Source organism: Gorilla gorilla, chromosome 12 (genome assembly GCF_029281585.2).
Source record: "Gorilla gorilla gorilla isolate KB3781 chromosome 12, NHGRI_mGorGor1-v2.1_pri, whole genome shotgun sequence".
NCBI classification, from domain to species: Eukaryota; Metazoa; Chordata; class Mammalia; order Primates; family Hominidae; genus Gorilla; species Gorilla gorilla.
Window position 1 is genome coordinate 24,826,421 of NC_073236.2, and position 24,014 is coordinate 24,850,434.

General features: G+C 60.6%; 1 pseudogene; it reads right to left on the bottom strand.

The window, feature by feature from the left end:
• Positions 1-24,014, bottom strand: part of LOC115933190 (protein Dok-7-like) — a 38,531-nt pseudogene that overhangs the window by 9,902 nt on the left and 4,615 nt on the right.

Sequence of the window (24,014 nt, forward strand, 5' to 3'; positions counted from 1 at the left end):
AGGAAGGCAGGAATGAATGAGTGGGGGGGCAGAGGAAGGAATGAGCGGGGGGGTGGAGGAAGGAATGAATGAGCAGCGGGGGAAGGAAGGAGTGGGGGGAAGGGAGGAATGAATGAGCAGGAGGGAAATGAAGAACGAGCAGGGGGAGAAGAAGGAGAAGGAATGAATGAGCGGGGGGGAGAAGGAATGAATGAGGGGGGAAGGAAGGAATGAATGAGCAGGGGGGAGAAGGAATGAATGAGGGGGGAAGGAAGGAATGAATGAGCAGGGGGTGGGGAAGGAAGGAATGGGGGGAAGGGAGGAATGAATGAGCAGGAGGGAAATGAAGAACGAGCAGGGGGAGAAGAAAGGAGTGAATGAGCAGGGGAGTAATGAAGGAATGAATGAGTGGGGGGGGCAAGGAAGGAATGAGTGAACAGGGTAGGGGGAAGGAAGCAATGAATGAGCAGGGGGAAAAGGAATGAATGGGGGGGAAGGAAGGAATGAATGATCGAGGTGGGGAAGGAAGGAAGGAATGAATGAGCAGCGGGAGAAGGAAGGAATGAGCAGGGAAGGAAGGAATGAATGAGCAGGGAGAAAAGGAAGGAATGAATGGGGTGAAAGAAGGAATGAATGAGGTGGTGAAAGAAGGAATGAATGAGGGGGCAAGGAAGGAATAAGCAGGGGGGTGGAGGAAGGAATGAATGAGCAGGGGAGGAAGGAAGGAATGAATGAGCAGGGGCGTGGGGAAGGAAGGAAGGAATGGGGGGAAGGGAGGAATGAATGAGAAGGAGGGAAATGAAGAAATGAACGAGCAGGGGGAGAGGGAAGGAATGAACGAGCGGGGGGGGGAGAGGGAAGGAATGAACGAGCAGGGGAGAAGAAAGGAAGGAATGAAGCAGGGGAGAAGAAAGGAAGGAATGAAGCAGGGAGAGCAGAAATGAAGGAATAAGCAGGGAGAGAAGGAAAAAACAAATGAGCAGGGAGAGAAGGAAAAAACAAATGAGCAGGGGGAGAAGGAAGGAACAAATGAGCGGGGGGGTGAAGGAAAGAATGAGCAGGGGAAGAAGGAAGGAATTAATGAGCAGGAGGGAAATGAAGGAATGAATGAGCGGGGCGGGGGGTAGAAGGAAGGAATGAATGAGCAGGGGAAAAGGAAGGAATGAATGAGCAGGAGGGAAATGAAGAAATGAGCAGGGGAAGAAGGAAGGAATGAGCAGGGTGAGAAGGAAGGAAGGAATGAGTGGGGGGGGGAGGAAGGAATGAATGAGCAGGAGAGAGAAGGAAGGAATGAATGAGCAGGAGGGTAATGAAGGACTGAATGAGCAGGGGGTGGGGGGAAGGAAGGAATGAATGGGGGGTAAGGCAAGAATGAATGAGCGGGGGGGCGGAGGAAGAAATGAATGAGCAGGTGTAGAAGGAATGAATGAGCAAGGTGGGGAAGGAAGGAATGAATGAGCAGGGAGAAAAGGAAGGAATGAATGAGGGGGTGAAGGAAGGAATGAATGAGGGGGTGAAGACAGGAATGAATGAGGGGGGAAAGAATGAGCGGGGGGGGGTGGAGGAAGGAATGAATGAGCAGGGTGGGGAAGGAAGGAATGAATGAGCAGGAGGAGGAAGGAAGGAATGAATGAGCAGGGGAAGGAAGGAATGAATGAGCAGGGAGAAAAGGAAGGAATGAATGAGGGGGTGAAGAAAGGAATGGGGGAAGGAAGGAATGAAGGGGGAAGGAATTAATGAGTAGGAGGAAGAAGGAAGGAATGAATGAGCAGGGGGGTGGGGAAGGAAGGAATGAATGAGCAGGGGGTGGGGAAGGAAGGAATGAATGAGCAGGGGGGTGGGGAAGGAAGGAATGAATGAGCAGGGGGCTGGGGAAGGAAGGAATGAAGGAGCAGGGGGTTGGGGAAGGAAGGAATGAAGGAGCAGGAGGAAGGAAGGAATGGGAGGAAGGAAGGAATGAATGAGCAGGAGGGAAATGAAATGAATGAGCAGGGGGAGAAGGAATGAATGGGGGGAAATGAAGGAATGAATGAGCGGGGGAAATGAAGGAATGAATGAGCAGGAGGGAAATGAAGAAATGAATGAGTAGGGGGAGAAGGAATGAATGAATGAGCAGGGGGGAGAAGGAAGGAATGAATGAGTGGGGGGAAATGAAGGAATGAATGAAGAGGAAGGAAGGAATGAATGAGCAGGAGGAGAAGGAAGGAATGAGCGGGGTGGTGGGGGAAGGATGAATGAGTAGCGGGGCGGAGCGGGGCGGGGCGGGGTGGGCGGGGGGGAGTTGGGGGAAGAATGAATGAGCAGAGGGAGCCTGCAGCCCCCACACATGCATGGATGCCTCCTGAGCTCTCCCGCTGGAGGCTTAGCCGAGGTCCCACAGCCCAGGTCAGCCCCTGGCCCTACCTCCACTGCCCGGCCTGCCCGCATGTGAGAGGAGGCTCAGCCGCTTCTCCAGCTGTAGGGTTTCCAGGGCTTCCTGGGCCACACGCTCCTCCACAGTCGAGGGTCCCGGGGGACTTGGGTCTGCAGCAGAGAGAAGACTCGGTGGAGGAGGTGGCCACCACCGCCCACCCTCGCCCGCAGGCACCAGGCCCAGCCTGACTCAGTGGTTATCCCCCTCTGTGGAGTGGCAGTCCCCTGGGAGTCCTCGCTCCTCCCGATGCCTCATCCCAGAGGCTGGGCCTCAAACGCAGACACCCACACCACCCCTATCCAGGCCACCATCTGCCCAGCTAGGTCCCTGTGCCCGTGGATGGCCCTGCCACCTGCCCACTCACCAGGACCCCACGCCGGCCAGACCCCTCTCTTCCTCATCTTCCTCACCACTGAGTTTTTCAATTTTCTGTTCCAAAAAATGACCAGCCCCTCCCCCATCCCCAGGGCCGGCCTCGCTGCAAGAGGGGCTGCCTGCCCCTCATTCACGGTGCCCATTTCTCACAGGCTCCCCTCCGCCTGGGGAAATGCCCGCCCACCTTGCAGTGGCCCCACCGTTCTCTGGGGTCTCCGATGGAGACTCATACTGTGCCCAAGGCTCGGAACATGGTGGTCTGTGGACCCTCGGCCCCACCTAGCCCCTCCCCTCAGGGCTGCATCCAGGGAGCACCAGCCTCGCCCTCTCTATTCATCGTCCATGTGTCCTCTGGGACTGAGTGGCAGGAAACCTCCCCTTCCTGCCCAGGCAGAGTGGGACCTCTCACTGGCCCCTCAGCACCGCTGCCGCGAGCCTCAGCATCACTGCCTTGGTCCCCAAGCCCCCGCCCATGCTGGGATGTCCCAGGCACTAAGTGATGTGAACACCGGGCCAAGTGGCTACCTTGCTCCAAACAGCAGGGCTCAAGACCCTGCCCCTTCCACATCCACAGCACCCACGGCCACAGCCATCCCAAAGAGTTTCACTGGCAGGGAAGCCACAGCCACACCCACAAGAGTAAACCGACCCCATCCTGCTCCAAGTGTCCTCCTCTGGGCCTCCAGAACACACCTCCTGACACCCACCTTGGGGGCACCTGCAGGACTGAGCCGAAACAGGTCCAAGGACCTGCTCTCCCCAAAGTCCAGGAGCAGTGGCAGCATGAAAAGTTTACACCAAATTCTGCAGCACACAGAGGACCAGAAGGTACAGTCCCCAGCCTGGGACACCTAGATCAGAGCCTCAGCGGACAGAACCCAGCCTGGCGAAGGCTGGAGCCGGACGTCCCGACCCCATAGTCAGCGCTCCGGAGAAACAAACAGAAAGCAATGGTGTCCCTGTCCAGGTTCATATCTAGGCTGAAGAGGCCCTGTCCCTGATAGGACACTGTCCTCTGCTGACACCTTCAGCCCACACAGGTGCCCAGCTGGGGCCTGTGTGCAGTCAGGATGCAGGACACAACCTCCCACCATTTCCCGTCCAGTAACTGGTGGGCCAGCAAGACACGGATCGACTCCCAGCTCCACCACACGCCCCCTGAGCCTCTCACCCTCGTCTGCAAAATGGGGTGCAGCAACGGTGCACCCCCGTGGAGGCCGGGTCAAGAAGGGAACATGCACACCATGCTCGGAGCGTGGTGGACCCCGGACCTCTGAGCCCTTCCCTCCTGCTCCTGGTGGGTCTGGCTGCCTCTGGGCCTCGGTGTCCACATGTGGAAGACCAAGGGGCTGGACTTCCTGCATCTCTTGGCCCCTCCAGTGGGTCACAGCGGGCTCAGCACAGGAGGACGGCAGAAAGCCCAGAGCTTGAGGATGCCGCCCGCAGGGCTCTATTGTGGGAGTCCTGTGATCATGGGGCTCCAGTGTGCTGCCAGCACAGGCAGACGAACCCATCAGCCCAGACCCTCCAGTAAGTCCAGCCTGCGGGCGCTGGGCCCACGGCTTCTCTGGCAGGGTGCTGCCCAGCATAGTGTCCCAGCTCAACCAGCACCTCCGGGTGGCCTGAGGCCCCCACACACCTGCAGAGGCACAGCTGGCGGGGGGCCGGGGGGGGGGCACAGCTGCAGGCCGAGGCCCTGACAACAGAGCTTTCTGAGAGCTCCCAGCTGACTCTGACAAAGATGTCCTGTGGAGTGGGGTCTGGGACTTCTGGTCAGCCCCACCCCCTCCAGCCATCAGCAATGGCCCTGCCTGGGGCCGGCCCGCATGCTGCCTGCGGTGGAGCCTGTCCCATCTAGTGGCTGTCCCAGGCAAACCCTCCCTGGCATCCTCTGCCCAGTACTGCTTCCCTGCTTCCCTCTGCTCCCCGGGAACTGCCTGAGGGGAGCAGGAGAGAGCAGGGAGCCCTGCTCAGCCTCCTGCTGCCCCTGCCTGGCCCTGTCCCCGCCCTGCACTCTGCACACCCTCGCCTTGCACAGCCAAACACACGGACCACGTCATCCACGCTGACCACACCATTTACTCCTGCCTGCAGCCGCTAGGCAGGAAGACACCTGCAGGGGTGCATCCACTAGGCAGGAAGACACCTGCAGGGGTGCAGCTGCACCATCCAGCATAGCAGGGCAGCGGGGAGGGCGCTGGCCATAGGTGCCACCTCCCCACTCCCAGGGCTGCCCCCAACGGGACTTTGCTGGTGTGGGCAGGGGGCGTTGGCTGTGGCCAGGAGAAGGGAGGCCCAGGTCCCGCCCCACATGCCGCTCGCCTCTGCCCTCCTAGTCACCCTTCCCTGCCACGCCAGGGCGGGTGTGCCAGTGCCAGGAGGCGCCACATGTGAGCTTGCTGCTCACCCGCCACGTGGCCTAGGCCTTGGCCTCACTTGGACATTGGGTCAAGTGCTGCCCTTGTGGAGCTAGAGGAGCATTTGAGAGAGCCCATGGAGGCACCTGGCCCCGCACCTGCCCCGACCTGGGGAGCCCCACCGTGCCCAGGCACCAGAGCCCCTCTGGGGTCCAGCAACATCCCTGGCCAAGGACTCCTGCAGAGAGTGCCGCAGCCACAGCCAAGGAAGTGTGGGTGAGACAAGACGAGACCCCCTCAGCCCAACATGTCCTGAGACCCCCTCAGCCAGGGGACCTCCCGAGGTGGCCTTGGGCCTAAACACTGGGCTCAGGCAGAGCCAGTCCGGACCCCAGCTGCAGAGTCAGACCAGCTGCCCCCGGGCCACCGAGCTCGGGCAAGGCCTTCCCTGCTCCTGGGCGTGGAAGATGGTGGTGGTGGGTCAGAGGGTCTCTTACTGCACAGTGGCAGCTGTGGCTGACTGTCCCAGTCAGAAAGCTCTAGGCCCAAGCATTCCAACAGCTCGGACCCCCGAGGGAGAGCACCTGCAGGTACGAGCCCAGCCCCCGCTGCTCTGAATCCCTCAGCAGGGCTTGCGGAAGCCCAGGCTGCAGTCCTAGCCTGGAAAGGCTCTGGTTCCTTAGCTGGGGTTGGGGAGGGTGGCCATCTAACTGGGCTGACAAATCACTGTCGCTCCCCACCCCAGGACGTCGCACAGCCCGCCGAGCGCACCCTCCCCGGCCGGCCAGGCTCCCACACGCACCTGGTAGAACTGGCCGCAGCCCAAAGGGGCCCTTGGTGGGGGAGATTCCTCGGACGATGCAGTCGAACAGGAAGCTGATCTGCTCCCCCTCGGCCGAGGACAGGAAGAAGACGCCAGCCCACGCAGAGGAAGGACAGAGACAGGTCAGCCTGGCCCGAGCGCAGGCTGGGGACCCTGAAGAGGAGGAACGCAGGAAACCGGAGCAAACTCCACCAAGAGCTGACAACGACACCCCGCCTGGCCCCACGAAGTCAGATGCCCAGAGCCGACACCCCGCCTGGCCCCACGAAGCTGGGTGCCCAGAGCCGACACTCCACCTGGCCCCGCGAATCCAGGCGCCCAGAGCCGACACCCTGCCTGGCTCTGTGAAGCTGGGTCCCCAGAGCCTCTGGACTCCCCAGGGACCCCGCCGCACCCTTCAAACTTGGGCGTTGGGGTGAGTGCTGCCCCGCCCATCCTAGGTCCTGCAGCCGACAGGGCATGGGGAGGAGGAGGGAGGGGGTGCCCTGCCCTGGACAGTTGGGTGCCCCCGCCCACATACCTGCCTTCTGGGCTGGCTTGGGGGGATGGGGGGATGTGGCTGCTCTGCCACCCAGCAGGCGCTTGATCAGTCCCTCCTCTGCCCCAAGGTCCCAACAACCCTGCCCCCACAGCCATCTTGAGGGCAAATGAAGCAGCCAGGAGACCCCAGAGACATCAAGTAGGGTCCTCTCAGGGCTCCAAGGCCACAGGAGAAGGGAGCTGTGCCACCTGGAGCTGGGGTCACATCCCAGGACGGCTGCCATGTGACCGCACTTCCTTCCCCCGGGCTGTCGTGAGGGCTGCGTTCAGATGTTTGTAAAAGGTGTGGCACGGCACCTGCCCACACATGCCACAGCCATCACTGCTGGCCAGCACTGCGTCCTCCCCACCTCCTCGGTCATCTTTCAGGGGAAGCTGGAGCTGCCAGTGTGTGGGTGCCGCCCTGAGGCCATGTGCAGCATCCTGGGGCCAACATCCACCCCTGCACCCCCACAGCAGCAGGAGGGCCCCCGGGGACCAGCCCGGTGTCACTGGCAGAGCGATGCGGCCGCCACCCGTGGAGAAGCCCCAGCTGCGAGTCACGGGGGCGCTGCCCTCCCGGCCAGGGGTGAATGAAGCCCTGGCAGCCGCGTGAATGGGCCACTGGGCTGGCTGCACCCGGCTGGACACTCCGGCTGGCGTCACCTCACAGGAATCCCGCCTGCTCCGGGGCCTCTGCCCATTGCCCAAAGAAAGGTACACAGGAGGGAAGGCGCCGGGGCGGGCAGGAGTCGGGGGGAAGGGAAATCTCGGCATTAGAACCCCCGCTGCCTGCTGCCCAGTCACGCTCTGCCTTCACGGAACACAGGCTGTAGATTCCAGGGACACGGAACTCGGGCCAGCCCCGACACGTGGCAACGCTGCCGGCCCCTTGGCAGCCACCCCAGGCACACGAGGGCGAGCGGCACCTTGTGCTGTGGATGCTTCCTTCCACATAGTGTCCCCAAACCGGGTCACGGGACAGCGCCATTCCTACTTTAGCAAAAAGGACACTGAGGCCCAGAGAGGGCACGCCACCTGTCCACCATCACACAGCCACGAGGTGGACTCAAGTCCAAGTCCCCTGGCCCCCTGAGCACCTCCTGGCCCGACAGAGCTTGCAGTCCTGCTGTGGGTGAGGGGTGCTCCTGATCAGAAGTGGAGGTGGGGCATGGAGGGGAGGCCAATGCCTGCTGCAATGCCATCCAGGAGGATGCCCCGAGAGGCTCATGAGGGCCGTGATGGGGTGGGGCCCCCAAGCTGGGTAGGGTGGGCAGAAGAGAGCCCGCACCAGGCCCTGGGGGCAGGCAAGGAGAAGGCCGTCATGCTGTCTGCTGGCTGGCTCACTCATTGCCAGGCAGTCGCTCCCTGTCCCTGTGGTCCACCCCTCCCTGTGAAGGGCTCAGCCGGCCCAGCCCCAGCTCTCACGAAAGGCCAGGCTCTCTAATCCTGAGCTTATAGACAGCTGGCAGTGGCCGCAGGACAATGAGTCCCCCGACTATAAAAAACCACATTACGGAAGGAGTGGAGCCGGCCCCGCATTCCATGGGGGGTCTGCAGAGCGTCACTCACCCTGAAGACACGGTCAACCGGGCAAGGCCTGGAGCACAGCCCACCGCCAGCCTCGGGCTCCCACGTGCCCACGCGACACCCTTGCCAGCCACCCCCATCATCCATGCCAGCAGAGCTGACATCAGTGGCCCTGGAGGAAGACGCCCATCTCCAATGCTGGTCTGCCAAGGTCTTGGGCCATGGCCTCCCAGGACACCGCACAACTAGGCTCTCGCTGGGCCTCCCTGGGTTCATGCTCCACCCCTGCCCGCAGCCTCCCTGCTCCCACCCAACCCCCACAGTCTTGGGAATGCGCAAAGCTCCCTCTGCACACCAGGTCTGCCTGCCATCTCCACTCAGGAGGCTGCTGTCCCCACCCTCCACACCCCTGGCCACCTAGAACACCCCGGACCTTTCCAGACTCAGGCCACATAACGACACCTTTCATGATGCTTTTCTTGGCCTCTGGCCCCCTTCAGTCCCCTGACCCCGACAGCCCCTCTGTGGTGCGCTCACGGACGCCTCCTCTGGGGCAGAGCCCCACCTGCTGCTGTCCCGGCCGCCAGGCTGAGCACCTTGCCAGCAGGGAGCCCAAGCCGTCTGTGGTCTCAGTGTCCACCCAAGCGCCCATAACCAGGAGACCCCCAGTGCTCAGCCTTGGGTGGAAAGACATAGGTGAGAGGCTGCTGACCGCCCCCCTGCCCCTTCCCCAAGACAGGGTGTGCATGTTTCCTGTTTGCCTGTGTGTTTGGGGAAAGGGGGGAGAACAGGGCCTGCCCCATTTTGCGGTATCACACAGGTGTGACTGCAGCAAAGCCGGCCACTCTGTTTCCCCTATCCCTGCCCTCGGAGGCTGCTCCTTCTCCAGAGGCTGGTCCACTCCCTCCCCGGAATCGAAGCCAGCCAGTGATGGCTCTGGCATAAAGTGGCACGAGGAATGCTCTCCCAGCCCTGCCCCAAGACCATCAGAGGCCTGGCAGCTTCTGCTTCTGCCCTCTTGGAACCTATTGAGAAGCCCAAGGTGTCCTATCGGAGGGTGAGGTTCCTGGAGGGAAACTGAGGCAACCCAGCCAACAGATGGCACAGTGCTTTCCTGGGCCTTTGGGCCCCACCATAGCCAAATGCCACTGCCCGAGGGACCCCAGACAGCACCTCATGGGGCAGAGATGAGCTGTCCTCACTGAGCCCCGTCCAGATCCCTGGCCCACAGAATTGCCAGCCAGGGAACAGCCACCAGCCGCTAGGTGTGGCAGGGTAAATAGGAGTTAGCTCAGCTGTTAGAGCATAAGGGGTGGAGGGGGGTGAAAAGGGCACGTCAGACATCTTTGAGCACAAACGGGTGTCCCAAAGGGCTGTGTAGGAGCCCTGTTGGGGGGGATAGGAGGCATGAGGGTAAGAGGAAAGAGCATGGGAGACGCAGAGAAGCAGGACAGAGTCAGCACAACACAAGCAGAAGGCCAGGACCTGCGGGGCTCAGGGCGGCGCCAACTCTGGACAGAGGCTGGGGTTGCTGAGTGGCGGGCAAACCTCACCCACGTTACAGACGCACCTGCTTCCTGAGAAACACGTCTCCAGTGAAAAAGCTGTTGCACTAACTCCAGGACTCACCGGCTTGAGAAAGAAAATGCTCCTCCACGCAGACATTTAATGAGCCAATTAGATCTAAGATGGTTTCCATCTGAATATTCTTGAGTGCCCTCGTGGCTTCCACGCAGACATTCAATGAGCCAATTAGATCTAGGACGGTTTCCGTTTGAATAATCTTGAGTGCCCTCGTGGCTGCCCCTTGATGTCAGAATCTTAAGTGCTCATAATCCCAGCTCCTCAGAGAACAAACATCGGGGTGACCAGGGTGTCCTGCATGGCTCATGCCAGATAGGCATGGGCAGGACTGAGAAGTCTTGATAACATGACCCTCAGCCCTCTCCATCCCCCAAGGTGGCAACTTCTTGTACACTTGGGAGTGGCCCCACCTGGTGGGTCTCGGGCGGAGGAAGGCCTGGAGCCTGGCAGTGGGTGTTGGCTCCCACCCCTCCTCTGCCCTCCTGAAGCAGCCCCAGTCCAGGGGCACCACTCTAGAAGGCCCCCCTTCCCGGGCCGGCCCTCCTTCCCTTTTCCATCACCACCTTGTTAACATTCCTGCAATCCACAGGGTTCCCATCCCCCAACCAGTCAGCTGCTGCCTGGGGCAGCCTCGCCCTCCATCTTCTGGACCTCAACCAGAACCTTCTCTGGCCCCTGCCAGCCTCTTCCTCCAAGCTCATCTGCACCCCGGGGTCAACATTAGCATATAAAACACTCCCCCTGCTCAAGCACCTTCAATGGCTCCCTGCTGCTCCGAGACAATGGTGCAAACACTGGTCCAATTAGCCAGCTCTCTACAACCCAGCCCTGTCTCCTCCTCCTCCTCTACCCTCACGCCTCCTATCCCCACCTAACAGGGCTCCTACACAGCCCTTCGGGACACCCATTCGTGCTCAAAGATGTCTGAAGTGCCCTTTTCACCCCCCTCCACCCCTTACCCTCTGACAGCTGAGCTAACTCCTATTCACCCTGCAGAAGTCCCCTGAGGCTCACCCCTCCAGAGAGCTTCCCCCCAGTGCCCCAGCCTGGGGTCTGTGCCCCTCCTGGCTCCCCTCGCACCCTCTGAGGACTGAAAATGCCTCATTCAGTCTCACGCAGCCTCTGAGGCCGAACCATCTGATCCCTAGGCCCAGCGCCCGGCAATGAGAAACCGCTGAAGGCGCTCCCTGCTGCCTGACAGAGGCCAGGGTTCCAGCCAGCTCTGTCCAGGCTGCCCCCGCAGGCTGCAGTGGCCAAAGGTGGCCGGCAGGGGGCTCTCCAGAGCTGGGCAGATGCCGCGTTCATGTAGCAAGAGCCTCCCTAGTTCAGGTTTTCATTCTTTACTCTTTTTTTTTGAGACAGAGCCTGGCTCTGTTGCCTTGGTTGGACTGCAATGGCGGGATCTCAGCTCACTGCAACCTCCAACTCCCAGGTTCAAGTGATTTTCCCACCTCAGCCTCTGGAGTAGCTGGGATTACAGGCACCTGCCACCACACCTGCCTAATTTTTGTATTTTTAGTAGAGATAGGGTTTCACCATGTTGACCAGGCTGGTCTCGAACTCCTGACCTCAGGTGATCCTCCCACCTCCGCCTCCCAAAGTGCTGGGATTACAGGCATGAGCCACTGTGACTGGCCACATTCTTAATCATTTTTAAAAGTCAAAATGAGTTTCAAATGCTCCCGGTGGCCCCCAGAGGCTGGGCGAAGAGGCAGATATGGTCCTTGGACTGGACCCAGCTGGAGAGAGCAGGTAAGGGGGGAAAAAGGGGGCACCTCCAAAAGCTTCCATTCACCCTCAAGGCCCAGCTCAAACGTCCCCCTGCGCCTCCAAAGCCCTCCCTTCCTAGGCTCTGGGTGGGCTCACCCTCTCTGGGGCCCACCACTGTCTGTGCTGCAAGCTGAGCCTGTCCCAGGGCGAGTGGCCCTCTCTGCATCACTCTCCACCACGCACAGTCCGTCCCCGAAGGCGGGGCCCAGTCACTTGCCCATGTGTGAGGCTGGAGCCCGCAGCCCTGAGCTGTCCACAGACCATAGCCTGCCATGTGCCAAGTGCGCTCGAGCCAAGCTCCAGGAGTCCACACTACAGGCCCGTGACCAACAGAGATGGGGAATTGGGCCACACTGGGGACCCGGGGGTTGCTGTCACCAAGCCACCTCCTGTCCCATTCTGAACAGGCAGCTGTCCACAGACCTCCGCTCCCCAGGCACCAAGACCAGCCAGGCCTGTCTCCACCCGACCCCACCAGGGCCCCCGTGATGCACACCCACGCCCAGCGTCTCAGGATGAGTGAGGCGCAGCCATCGCCTTGGGCCAGGGTCACCCTTTCTGCTCTCTGCAGAGCTGGCTGTGGTGGGGCCAAGTGAGGCGATTCTGGGGATCGGGGGCCAGGCTAGGACCTGTCCCTGGGGAAGGAGGGAATGTGAATTTCCTACACCCAAGAACTTCCAGGGCCTTCCCACGACTCCAGCCCAGCTGTGACCTCCAGACTGAATGTGACGACACCCACAGACTTATTGGGATTCAGATTCTGGATATTTCTCCATCCCAGTGGCCCCGGTTGTCGGCCAAATGGTGGCCCACAAAATGTGTTCACATACCAGGGCCTGTGAACAGGAGCCTCTGCAGATGGAATTGATGGTCTCGGGATGGGGTCACCCTGGGTCATCCAGGTGGGCCCTAAGTCCACAGACTGCAAGACTGAAGAGGAGGCCCATGCAGGAGCCAGCAGGCACAGGGACTGGAGTGGCACAGCCACGAGCCGAGGCCGCCAGGGCCACTAGCGGCTGGAAGGGGCAGGAAGGACCTTCCCATGGGTCCTCCCCAAGAGCTTTTGGAAAAAGCCAACCCTGAGGACCCCTTGATTTGGGACTTCTGGCCTCCAGGCTGCAGAAGGAACCCGTTCTGGACACTTGGCCCTCTCTTGGGGGTCATCTGCTACAGAAGCCCCAGGAAGCTGATGCCGCTGCCCCTGGACCACCCGAGTTGCCGGCTCCCTCCCGCCGGAGGCCCCAGGCTGCCCACACGTGCCACAGACGCCCTGTCCCTCCAGCCACATGGCCTGCACTCAGTGCTGTGTTGAGAACACCATCGCGTGGCGGAGTCTAAGACCCAGCCTAAACCACCCAGGGTGGTGGCCACGCCTGTCTCCAGGAGGATACAGCCCAGCAGGGCCTGCCGGGGACAGGGATGGGTGGCTCGGCCAAGCCTTCCAGCCTGGCCTCCAGATCCCACCTGCCCTACGGGGTGTGCAGCCATCGGTGACCGAATTCCCAGAGCCCTTCCTCTCTCAGGCCAGGGTACCACCGGGGACGAGAACATTCAGCACTGAGCTGCAAAGGCGGGTTCTGTGGGGCCAGCCCCTGTTTGCAGGTTCTGTGGGGCCAGCCCAGTTTGCAGGCTTGTGGGTTCTGTGGGGCCAGCCCGGTTTGCAGGTTTGCAGGTTCTGTGGGGCCAGCCCAGTTTGCGGGCTTGTGGGTTCTGTGGGGCCAGCCCCCATTTGCAGGTTCTGTGGGGCCAGCCTGGTTTGCAGGTTTGCAGGTGGGGCTGCTCTAACAGCTTGCCCCGGAGAGGCAGCAGCGACACAGACGGCCCCACAAGAGTGCCCCCGGCTTTTGAGCAGCCCAGGAAAACGGCACAGTAGCCTCGCCCTGGGGAGAAGCACAGCCCCAGGTGTGGGATTGTTTACCAGCGGAAAAGAGGCCACCCACACCTCGGCAGGGATGTGAACCTCCACGGCCTCAGAGGAAAAACATCCAGTGTCCCCATTCCATTATGGCCCAGACAAAATAAGCAGGTCTCCAAGGAAACGGGTCCTCCTGCTGTGCCCTGGCTTAGAGGGTGAGCACGCGGCGCCACCCCGGCCGGCTGCCTGCCCGTGCCAAGGAATTCCACAGACAGAAAGGAAGGTATGGGTCCCCCTCCTCCAGGCACCCCCAAACCTAGCACACAACAGACAGGACAGGCTGCCCGTGCCAGGACAACTACAGCCTGCAGCTCTGGCTTCCCACACGACAAAGGACAGGGACGCTGGGCCCACCCACTGTGCCCAGCCACCGCCAACCCACTCCCCAGTGGCTCCCGAAGCCCCAGTACTGAACCTCTGGCCTGCCGCAGGGAGGGCCTGGGGGCAGATGGGACCCCGACAGGTGTCCTAGCTCTCCCGGGAACCACCCCCCACCCCACCCCGCTGCACCAGCTCACAGCTGGCGTAGGCAGCGGCCCTGCCCATCCATACTGGCTCTCCAATCCCAGAGGGGCCAAGGCCCTTTGGACTCTGGCTATGGCCCCTGCCAGCCCCAAGGGCCGAGACTCCGGGCCAGCTCTGCCCCACGTGCCTCCTGCAGCTGGCTGTGTATGCCCCCAGTCCGTGGAGCCTAAGCCTCACTGCCCTGTTCCCCTTTCAAGGGTTAGATGTCGTCTCCTCAAAGGCCCCAGCAGGGCTGGCTCCTGCCACAAGGCCCACTGGGTTTGCTCCCAGCGCCCAGCGCAGAAGGTGGCAGAACGTGGCACCCAGACGGGCTTGCGCCCATGCCCCAGCTGGCCTTTGCAGGATGAGGTCCCAGGCGGCCAGTGTGGCCCGTGTCCTTGCCTGCGTTTCCTCCACCCAGACACATCCAGGCTCCACCAGAGCCCCCACCAGTGTGAGCCAAGTGCAGTCCCTCAGTCCTCTCAGCCCCAAACCAGGCCCACAGGAGGTCCCTCTGCCCGCCTTCAGCCCGGCCAATGAGCAGCTGCCCCTCCAGAGAGAAGAGAGGAGGCGTCACACCCTCCGCGGGGACTGCAGGTCCACAGGGCAACCTGGCGCATCTGCACCCAACATGGAAGAAAGTGGAGGGGGTTGCTGGAACAACCTGCTCCTGCAGCAGCCCTGGCGGGCACCTCAGACTCTCTGGGGAGGGCCGGGTGCCTTCCTGCTCCCATTTCCCTCACTCCCCTGGCTGAGGACAGCTCTCAGGCCTTCACAGGCCCAGAGGACTCAGGCCATCCCCACCCACGGCCTGGCCACCTCACTGGGGACATTAGGGCCGCTCTGGGCGGCCCACAGGTGGGGTGGCTGGCATGTCCACCAGGAATTCTTGGTCCAGGAATGTGTTTCTGCGGTGCTTATGCAAGAGCTCACACTCCCCACTGCTAAATGCGTTTGTTCTCTGTTTTTTCCTTTCCATGAAATCTGGATATGAGCGGCTCTGAGGCTATGTGGCCTCAGGCCCCGCCTCGCATCCCTGAACTCTCTCCCTCCAGTGAGGAAGAGCAGAGGTAGCCAAGGCCCAGCCTCGACACTCCACCCTGAGGTTCCTGCAGGCAGAGGACCTCGGACATCGAGCATGGGGAGACTCCGTCCACCTGCCGGCGCATTCTGGAAATGCCAGCAGGCCAGCCTGCAAGTGGGGTCGGCCGGCCTGAAGCCAGCAGTTCTCGGGGGAAGTGGGGGGTGCTGCTGCTGCCCAGTGACCCCACACATCCGTACTTACAGTACCCACACCTGGTCCCGCCTTCAAAGATGAATCCGCTTGGCATGGCCCCGTAGCGCTGGAGGTCGGACAGCTTCCACTGCCCCGTGACAGCCGGGGGGATGTCCCTGGCCAAGACGAGGACATCATTGCAGAGGTGCAGGGTAGCCGGGCCGCTCTCCAACTTGGTGCCTGGAGCCACTGTCACATGGAACCTATGCACTGCGGGCAGGCGGGGCGAGAGGGCATCATGGGTGGGCAGGGTGAGAGGACATCATGGGCGGGTGGGGTGAGAGGGCATCACGGTCAGGCGGGGTGAGAGGGCATCATGGGCAGATGGGGTGAGAGGGCATCATGGGCAGGCGGGGTGAGAGGGCATCACGGGCGGGTGAGGTGAGAGGGCATCACGGGCAGGTGGGGTGAGAGGGCATCACGGTCAGGTGGGGCGAGAGGGCATCATGGGCAGGTGGGGCGAGAGGGCATCATGGGCAGGTGGGGCGAGAGGGCATCATGAGAGGAGGCAACAGGGGCCACTGTGGACAGGTGGGGTGAGAAGGCATCTCAGGAGGAGGCAGCAGGGGCAGGGGCCAGGCTGGGGCAGGTGGGGGCAGCCACCCAGGTGTCAGCCGGGAAGGCAGCGACGGCAGGATGAGCAAATGGTACTCCTCACAGCCACGAGGGGGACTGGTGGCTGCACTTCTCTCCTTGCCATCCTCCCAGGAACTATCTTTGTTCAGGGGCAAGGAAGTCTCAGAGGGGCCTGACCTCGGACCTCCACCTCCCTCCCCTCCACCACGGAGGTGCTAGGGAGGACAGAGCAGCTGAATGCCCTGGCTGGGCTCCCACCCCCAGCACCTCCTCTCCAGGAAGGCTCTCTCTCCACAGCTGTGTGGCTCCATCACAGAAGGGGAAACTGAGGCTCAGGGAACCCCCAGCCTCCAGTTCGGGTGTGGAGAGTCTGGAGTCTGCATCGAGGCCCCAGCCTGGCCACGGGAACCTCAGGGCACCACCGGCCCTCTCTCCATCCAGGTGGCCATTCACCCGAACCCTGAGCACCCCCATGGTCCTGTCTACTGGCTCTGCCCAGGCCCCTGCCCCTGAAAGCCTCAGAGATGACAGTGGTCCTGAATGCTGTCCCCGCCTCCCCTGTCTTCCCAGGTCAGCACGCCAGGCAGACAGCAGCCTCCCCACCAGGGGCCCCACCTGCTCCATCTCCAACCCCCAGAGCCAAAGGGACCCCTGTTCCCATCCCACCTCCCCCTTCTCTGCCTCCTCCACCTGCTCCAAGCTGTGGCCTCAGGCGCATCCTTGTCAGGCCACGTTCTATCAAGATGAAACTGCCTGGGCGGTGCCCAGCAGCCTCTGTGCCATGGCCCTGCGCCAGCGGATGAAGGAAGCAGACCCATGCCGCTGAGCCAGGCTGGAGGGAACCCCCAACGGGAGAACTTTCTGGAAAGATGCAGTTCTTCCCTCCTAATGTCTCCTTCCCCTGCGCCCTCCTGCAGAGCCAACCGCACCTCCTCCCACTAAGCTCCCAGCTTCTCCTTCCCCACTCAATGGAGCAGGAGGGGCTGCTGCCTTGGGGCCAAGACTGGGGGAGTGGGACACTCACCTCCAAGGCCGAAGAATTCAGCCATCAAGGGCCAGGATATTTTAATCAGTATTTTAAAAAGTAAAGTTATGCAGAGTCCATGCTGATCAAAATAGCAAGTTTTTTTGTGTTTGTTTTTTTGAGACAGGGTCTCACTCTGTCGCCCAGGCTGGAGGGCAGTGGCACAACCTCAGGTCACCGCAACTTCCACCTCCCAGCTCTTTTTTTTTTTTTTGAGATGGAGTCTTACTCTGTTGCCCAGGCTGGAGTGCAATGACGCGATCTCAGCTCATTGCAACCCCTGCCTCCCATGTTCAAGCGATTCTCTTGTCTCAGCCTCCTGAGTAGCTGGGATTACATGTGCCCACCACCACACCAGGCTAATTTTTCTATTTTTAGTAGAGACGGGGTTTCACTATGTTGGCCAGGCTGGTCTTGAACTCCTGACCTCAGGTGATCTGCCCGCCTTGGCCTCCCAAAGCACAAGGTTTACAGGCATGAGCCACTGCACCTGGCCATCATTTTTGTATTTTTAGTAGAGACGAGGTTTCGCCACGTTGCCCAGGGTGGTCTGGTCTCTATCTCCTGGGCTCAGGTGATCCACCCACCTCAGCCACCCGAAGTACTGGAATTACAGGTATAAGCCACCGCGCCCAGCCTAAAATAGCAAGTTTTTAAAGCGAGGGCAGCTGGGGCTGCTGGGATTATTGGGTGGGTGCCAGGGTAGGACCAGGACTCAACTCAGTGGACATTCTACTGTTTTGCTCATTATGGGGTTTTGGCACTGATTTTGGTTTCTTAGGAGATGCAGGATTATGCTTGCTCTGCCGCTGAGTGCCCAGGGCCCCATCACCACCCACCTCTGCTCACAGCCCCAGGGCAGCTCAGCCCCCAGAGGCCCCCAGGCACCCATTCGAAGCCCCTGCAGGGCTGGGACTGACATTCCACCTCTTCCTGGGCCGGTTCCGCAGGGGAGCACTCCCTTCCCCTCCCTCTCCCCTCCCTCTCCCCTCCCTCTATTCCCTCCCTCCCTCCCATCCTGTTTTGGGGGGAAGCTGGGGTGGGACCGCCCAGCCTGGGGCTCTCCTTCCTACCCAGGCTCTGGGCTCCACTGTCCAGTGTAGGAAGCAAAGGGCAGGGCTTTGGGAAGCCACGTCCCTCCAAAGGCCACCAGCTTGGGTTAAAGGCTCCAGTTGTAACTAACAGTCAGGCTAGGGAGCTCTAAAGACACCATAGCCCAGCAGACTCCCCCTCCCAAACCCTCGTGGGCACCCCCAGGCTGGAGCTCAGTCCACCCTAAGGCACCCATGAATGTCCCATCTTCCTGCACGGTTCCCTGGAGCCGCTCCCACCTCCGCAGCCCATGTTGGTGAGGGGCCCCGGCACACCTGAACAGGGAACCCCCGCCCGGCCCCGGCCCCTGTCACTCACCCTCGCCGAGCGCATAGCGGATCTGGGCATCCCACGCACACATGGCCTCGTGGCTGTCAATGCCCAGCATGATGGCCTGGGACAGGCAGACAATGGCCAGCGTGTGGGCCAGGCCCTCGTAGGGCAGGCCGGGCTCCAGCCCGCAGATGTCCTCTAGCGTCAGGCTGCTGCGCTCCCACAGGCCCTTGGTACGCTCCGACTTGTCCTTGTAGACCAGCATCAGCAGGCAGTCTGCAAGGAGCGCGGCCATCAGGGACGCCAGCCAACACCGCCTGCCCGCACCCTTGGCGTCCCCGGGGAGGCCGTGACAGTGCAGAGACCCGGGCTGGGGTCATGACCTCAAGCCAGCCACTCAGCCATGCCAAGGCTTCGACTCCCGGCATACAAAATGGGGCGATCCCCTCCCCTTGCAAGACCCTCGGGCTGCAAGAGCAGAAATGAACTCAGAATATTCATGTCTGTGCCCGGCCCCCGACGCTGGCTCCCATGACTCGGTTCTGGACCTTCACCTGCGGATTTGCCCTGTCCCAGGCCCTGGAGCGCCCTGGGCCACACTGAGGGCTGCAGGATCTGTGGTCAGGGGCTTGGGGGCCCAGCGTGGGGCCTGCCGGGTGGCTGTGGCCTCCTGCCCTGGTTCTGCCAGCCCGCTCCTATCCTGCCGCCCTGCCGCCCTGCCAGCCACACCTGTGCCCACTCCCTGCTGCCTCGAGACCCACCGCCCCTCCTGGTTCCTTTAGTTCTCAGGGTGTGGCTGAGCTTCAGCCCCAGGGAGTAGGGGAGGTCAATGGGCCTTGGGTCCCATCCCCATCCACCCGGCCACTGCCCAGCGCAGCAGGCCCTAGTCTCTTCCTCGGCTGCTGGGGACCTGCCTGCGTTCTGCCTCCCGGACCCTCCGGGGCAACTCGGGTCCCCGTCCCCACCCCCACCTTCCCATTTTCCAACGTCACTGTCACCACAAGCAACCGGCTGGTGCCATCCACTCCACCAGGTGCAGCTGAAACCTGGCACAGCACAGTCCCTGTGTGGCCTTGGGTGAACCACCTGGCCCGGGGACACTCCTGTGAATGGCGGGGGCAGCAGGTCTGCCTGAGAGAGCAGAGAGGATGGCGCAGGAAGACTCCCGGCCCTCCTGCCACGGCTCCAGGCTTGACAACCAGGCCTCCTCCCACCTAGGCCCCGGCAGCTGGGCTCCAGGATACCCGGCTTCGGCGAGGGTGTAGGTTTTGGGACCTCATACAAACACCCCAAATCCCTGTGAGCATGCAGGAGGGGATGGGGGAGAATGTCCCCGAAGAGGATTGCAGAATGACATGTCATCTGAAGCTCTGAAAAGCAGGTGCTCACTTCACACAGGCCCTGCAAAGCCACGTGAGAACCAAAATCCCAAATGAATTTGACGCAGACACTCATTTTTGCAATGGAGTCCAGAGCAGACATGGTGCTCAGCTTCCCTCCCCAGCCGTGCCCACCTCCCCGGGCCACATGGCCACAGCCCGCAGAGCCAGGGTGTCTGTGTGACCACAGGGGCCAGCGGTCAGCAAGCTTCCTCTGCAAGGGGCCAGAGGGCAAGCATGCAGCTTTCAGGGCCACACAGGCTCTGCGGCCACTGCTCAGCACCGCCACCCTTGCTGCGTGAAAGCAGCCTCAGACCATGTGTAGACCCGTGGGCGCAGCAGCATGCCGGGAAACTTGATTCACAAAAGCAAGGCGCGGTGTGGGCGCGGCGACAGGGCGTTCACTTCCCATTGGAGGATCTGTCCGCAGTGTCTGAAACGTTTACAGCTAGAAAAAAGCTAGGCATTCCCAATTTGAGAAAGAAGCCCCCTCATTCCTGCACCTACAGAACTCTGCCTGCCCAGCTGAGGCTTTCCAGACAATCTACTGGCCCCCTCTGGAAACTCCAAGGCAGGAAGCAGGACGCCCGGCCCCAAGAGAGAAATCAAACACAGCGGCGTAATCGGAATTCGCCGTAACAGCAATGTCCCCCAAATGCAACGTCCCCCAAATGCAATGTCCCCCAAATGCGTCACCAGAGCACCCAAGAAATGACGGTGTGTGGGAACAGCATGAACACGGGTGGCTCCGCGCAGGATGGGGGCCCCAGGGCCGCTTGAGCCGGAGGACAGCCCACAGTGTCCACCCTCTGCAGTTGAAGTGTGTTGTGAGATTGCTGCAGGGGCCCGGGCCACCTCTGCCTCGGGGGACCCTAAAAAGCTGAGCCACACCCATGTGGAAACTTCCACTGAGGATAATCACGCACCACACAGACCACCCCTTCACTCCCTTCCCCTAAGGGGCAAGGCCCCTGGGAATCCCTGCTCTGACCTCCCAGCTGCATGGCCTTGGGATCTTGGCCTCAGTTTCCTCATCTGTGACCTAGGGACAGTGGCACCCCCACCTGCAGCAATGCCGTAAGGACCATCTGCAGGAAGGTGTGGAGGCCCTGTGTGCAGTAAGCACTTAGTACATGCTTGCATATTCAGGTACACATCTGTCTGCATTACCAGCTGTAAGGCCAGACCGGCTTCCCTGCAATCTGGCTGCCCATGCACAGAGGGACCAGGTGACCCATGGCTCACCCTCAGTGCTCAGCAAGGGGCACACACTGGCCAACCATACACCACCTTCCACCTCGAGGGCCTCAGCTTCCTCGGAGCCTTGGTGGGCTGATCACCCAGAAGTCAGGCAGGGACCTTTCCTCCCCTGTGGCTCTGCTCTGTGGTGGTGGCACCTTGGCCACACCCTGGCAGACAGCTCCGGCACCTGATGACAACCAGTTCCTTCCATTGCCCCCAACCAGCACCTCCTTTGTTCAACAAGTTACATTCCCAATAATACAGTCAGGACTGGGGTCAGGAGCTTGCCTGTAAAGAGCCCGACGTCACCCTTTTGGCTTGATTGAGCTTTAAGTCTCCTTTACCATACTTAGCTGGAAAGCAGCCACAGATGACACGTGTGGGAATGGCTGCGAGCCAATAAAACTTTATTTACAAAAACAGGTTCCGGCAGGATTTGGCCCAGAGACCACAGTGAGCTGACTCCTGGCCAGGAGTTGAATTTGCCACAACGGCTTCTCACACCTTCTACAAGCCAGCCGGCCCCACCCTAGACGTCTACCCCTGCAAGGCTGGTGGTGGCGCGCATGCTGAACCCATGCTCGACCCTCAGACCTTTTTCTGATTCACGGACGCCACCCCTCGGCCTGATTTTTCTGGACTCTGTCTACAAATGCAGACTCACACCCTGCACCTTGGGAACGCCTGAGAATCCAGGAGCACTTACGTGCAGGGGCTGAGCGTGGCCCCCAGCAAGACGTGTCCACTCCCGGCCCCGGAACCTGTATGTCCTTATTTGGGAACAGGGTTTCTGCATATGTAATCGAGTTCACGATCCTGGATTATCTGAACGCAGCAGCAAGTGTCCTTGTAAGGGGCAGAACAGGAGGCGCAGACACAGGGAAGGTCACCTGAATGGGGACGGAGGCAGGGACTGGAGCGCTGAGGCCACAGCCAAGGGACACCTGTGTCTAGCAGGAGCTGGGAGAGGCAGGAAGGAGCCCCTCTGGGAAGCCTGGAGGGAGCGTGGCCCTACGGCCCCCTCGACTGCAGAGCTCTAACTCCCAGGACTCAGTGGGTGAATTCTCGTTGTTTGAAGGCCCAGCTGTGGTGCTTTCTTCTGTCGGCCACAGGAAACTGACGACCACCCAAACCACCGATTTCATTTTCAAACATGAACAGAAGCGGAGAGGTCAGAGCTGGGGTCCCACTCGCCCCTCCTGCCTGGCGGAAGCTTCTCCGGCAGCTGACGCCCACCCCCTCATGCTCAGGCCACCCTCTCCTCATCACTGACAATAAATCGATCCTGTTTTTAAAGTGCATCTCTCGGGGAGTGCCAGGGGGCAAAGCGCTGCAGGAACTGGAACCAGAGAGATGGAAGCTCCAGGCCCAGGGCTGAGACCAAGCCAGGTCAAGGCCGGGACACCAGAGCCCCAGGATGCAGCGGCTCTCCCTGGGACACAGCACGTGTGCCGGGGAGACACAGGTCTGAGGGACTCAGGAGTGGATGGCCACCGGCCAGCTCCCTGGGCGCCAGGCCCAGAGGGCCCCAGCCACACCCTCCCAGGAGGCCTGGGCACCTGGGGGTCTCTCACCCAGCGGCTGAGGAAGCACTATCTGCCCTGCCCACCCACCCTCTGGCTGGGGGTCTCTTGCCCGGCGGCTGAGGAACCATCAGCCCTGCCCACCCACCCTCTGGCTGCGGGCATTGGCTGCAACCTGGCCAGGGAAGGCTTTTGCAGAACTTGGAGGGTTCCCGGGGCTCTGGCAGGCAGCACTGGGCTGGGTGGAGGGCACCGGGTCGTGATGGTGAAAGGAGACAAACGAGGAAGAGGCACCAGGAGAGGCCAACCAAGGCACAGAGACCATGTGGAACAAGCAGGCACACACGCACACTCTCACACACACACTCATACAGGCACACTCACAGACACGCACACACATACATGCACACTCATACACACAGACACATACACGCACACTCACACAGATGTGCACACACACTCATACATGCATGCACACACAGGCACACTCACAGGCACACACACACTAATACATGCACACACACTCAGACATGCACTCATACACAGGCACACTCATACACGCACACTCACACACACATGCATACACAGGCACACGTACACTCATACAGGCACCACACATACACATGCACAGAAGCACGCACACTCATACACACACTTATACACACACAGACATGCACACTCATACACAGGCACACTCACATGCACACACACAGAGGCATGCACACTCATGCACAAACATACATGCACACACACACTCCTACATGCATACACACACAGGCACACACATACATACATGAACACACACAGGCACACATACATGCGCACACAGACACACACAGGCACACATACAGGCACACACAGTCAGACACATACACAGGCACACATACATGCACACACACAGGCACGCACACTTATACACACAGACACACAGACAGGCACATACACTCATACATGCACACACACACAGGCACATGCACACTCATACATGCACACACACACAAAGCATGCACACGCCAATACATGCACACTGACAGACAAGCACACACATTCATACATGCTCACACAGGCACACTCACACTCATACACTCACACAAGCCACACACTCATACACACACACGCACATGCACACTCATACATGCACACAGAGGCACACTCATACATGCATACACAGGCACACAGACACACTTGTACATGTACATTCACACACAGGCACACACACTGCTGCACACCCATGCAGACACCAGCACACACTTGCACACACAGACACATGCACACAGACAAGCATTTGAGCTCACACACAGACACACACTCGCACACACAGGTATTCACACGCATGTGCACACGTGCACACACCCACAGGTATTCACATGCACGCACACACACACTTGCACACATACACCCCCACACAGGTATTCACATGCACGCACACACACTTGCGCGCACACACCCCCACACACAGGTATTCACATGCACGCACACACACACTTGCACACACACCCACACACAGGTATTCACATGCACACACACACTTGCACACACCTACACACACAGGTATTCACATGCACACACACACGTGGACACAGACATGCGCTTGCACTCATGCTTGTGCACACACACACAGAAACGTGCACTCATGCACTCAGTGCTGGGGTCTGAATCTGAAATTCCAGTGTTGAAATCTTCACCCCCAAGGCGATGGGTTAGGTGGTGGGGCCTTTGGGATGCGATGAGGTCATCAGGGTGGAGCCTCAAGAACGGGACCAGTACCTGATGAGGGGGCCCCAGTGCGCTTCCTCCCCCTACACCATATAAGGACAGAGAAAGCGCCACCTATGCAGCAGGACATGGTCCTTACGAGAC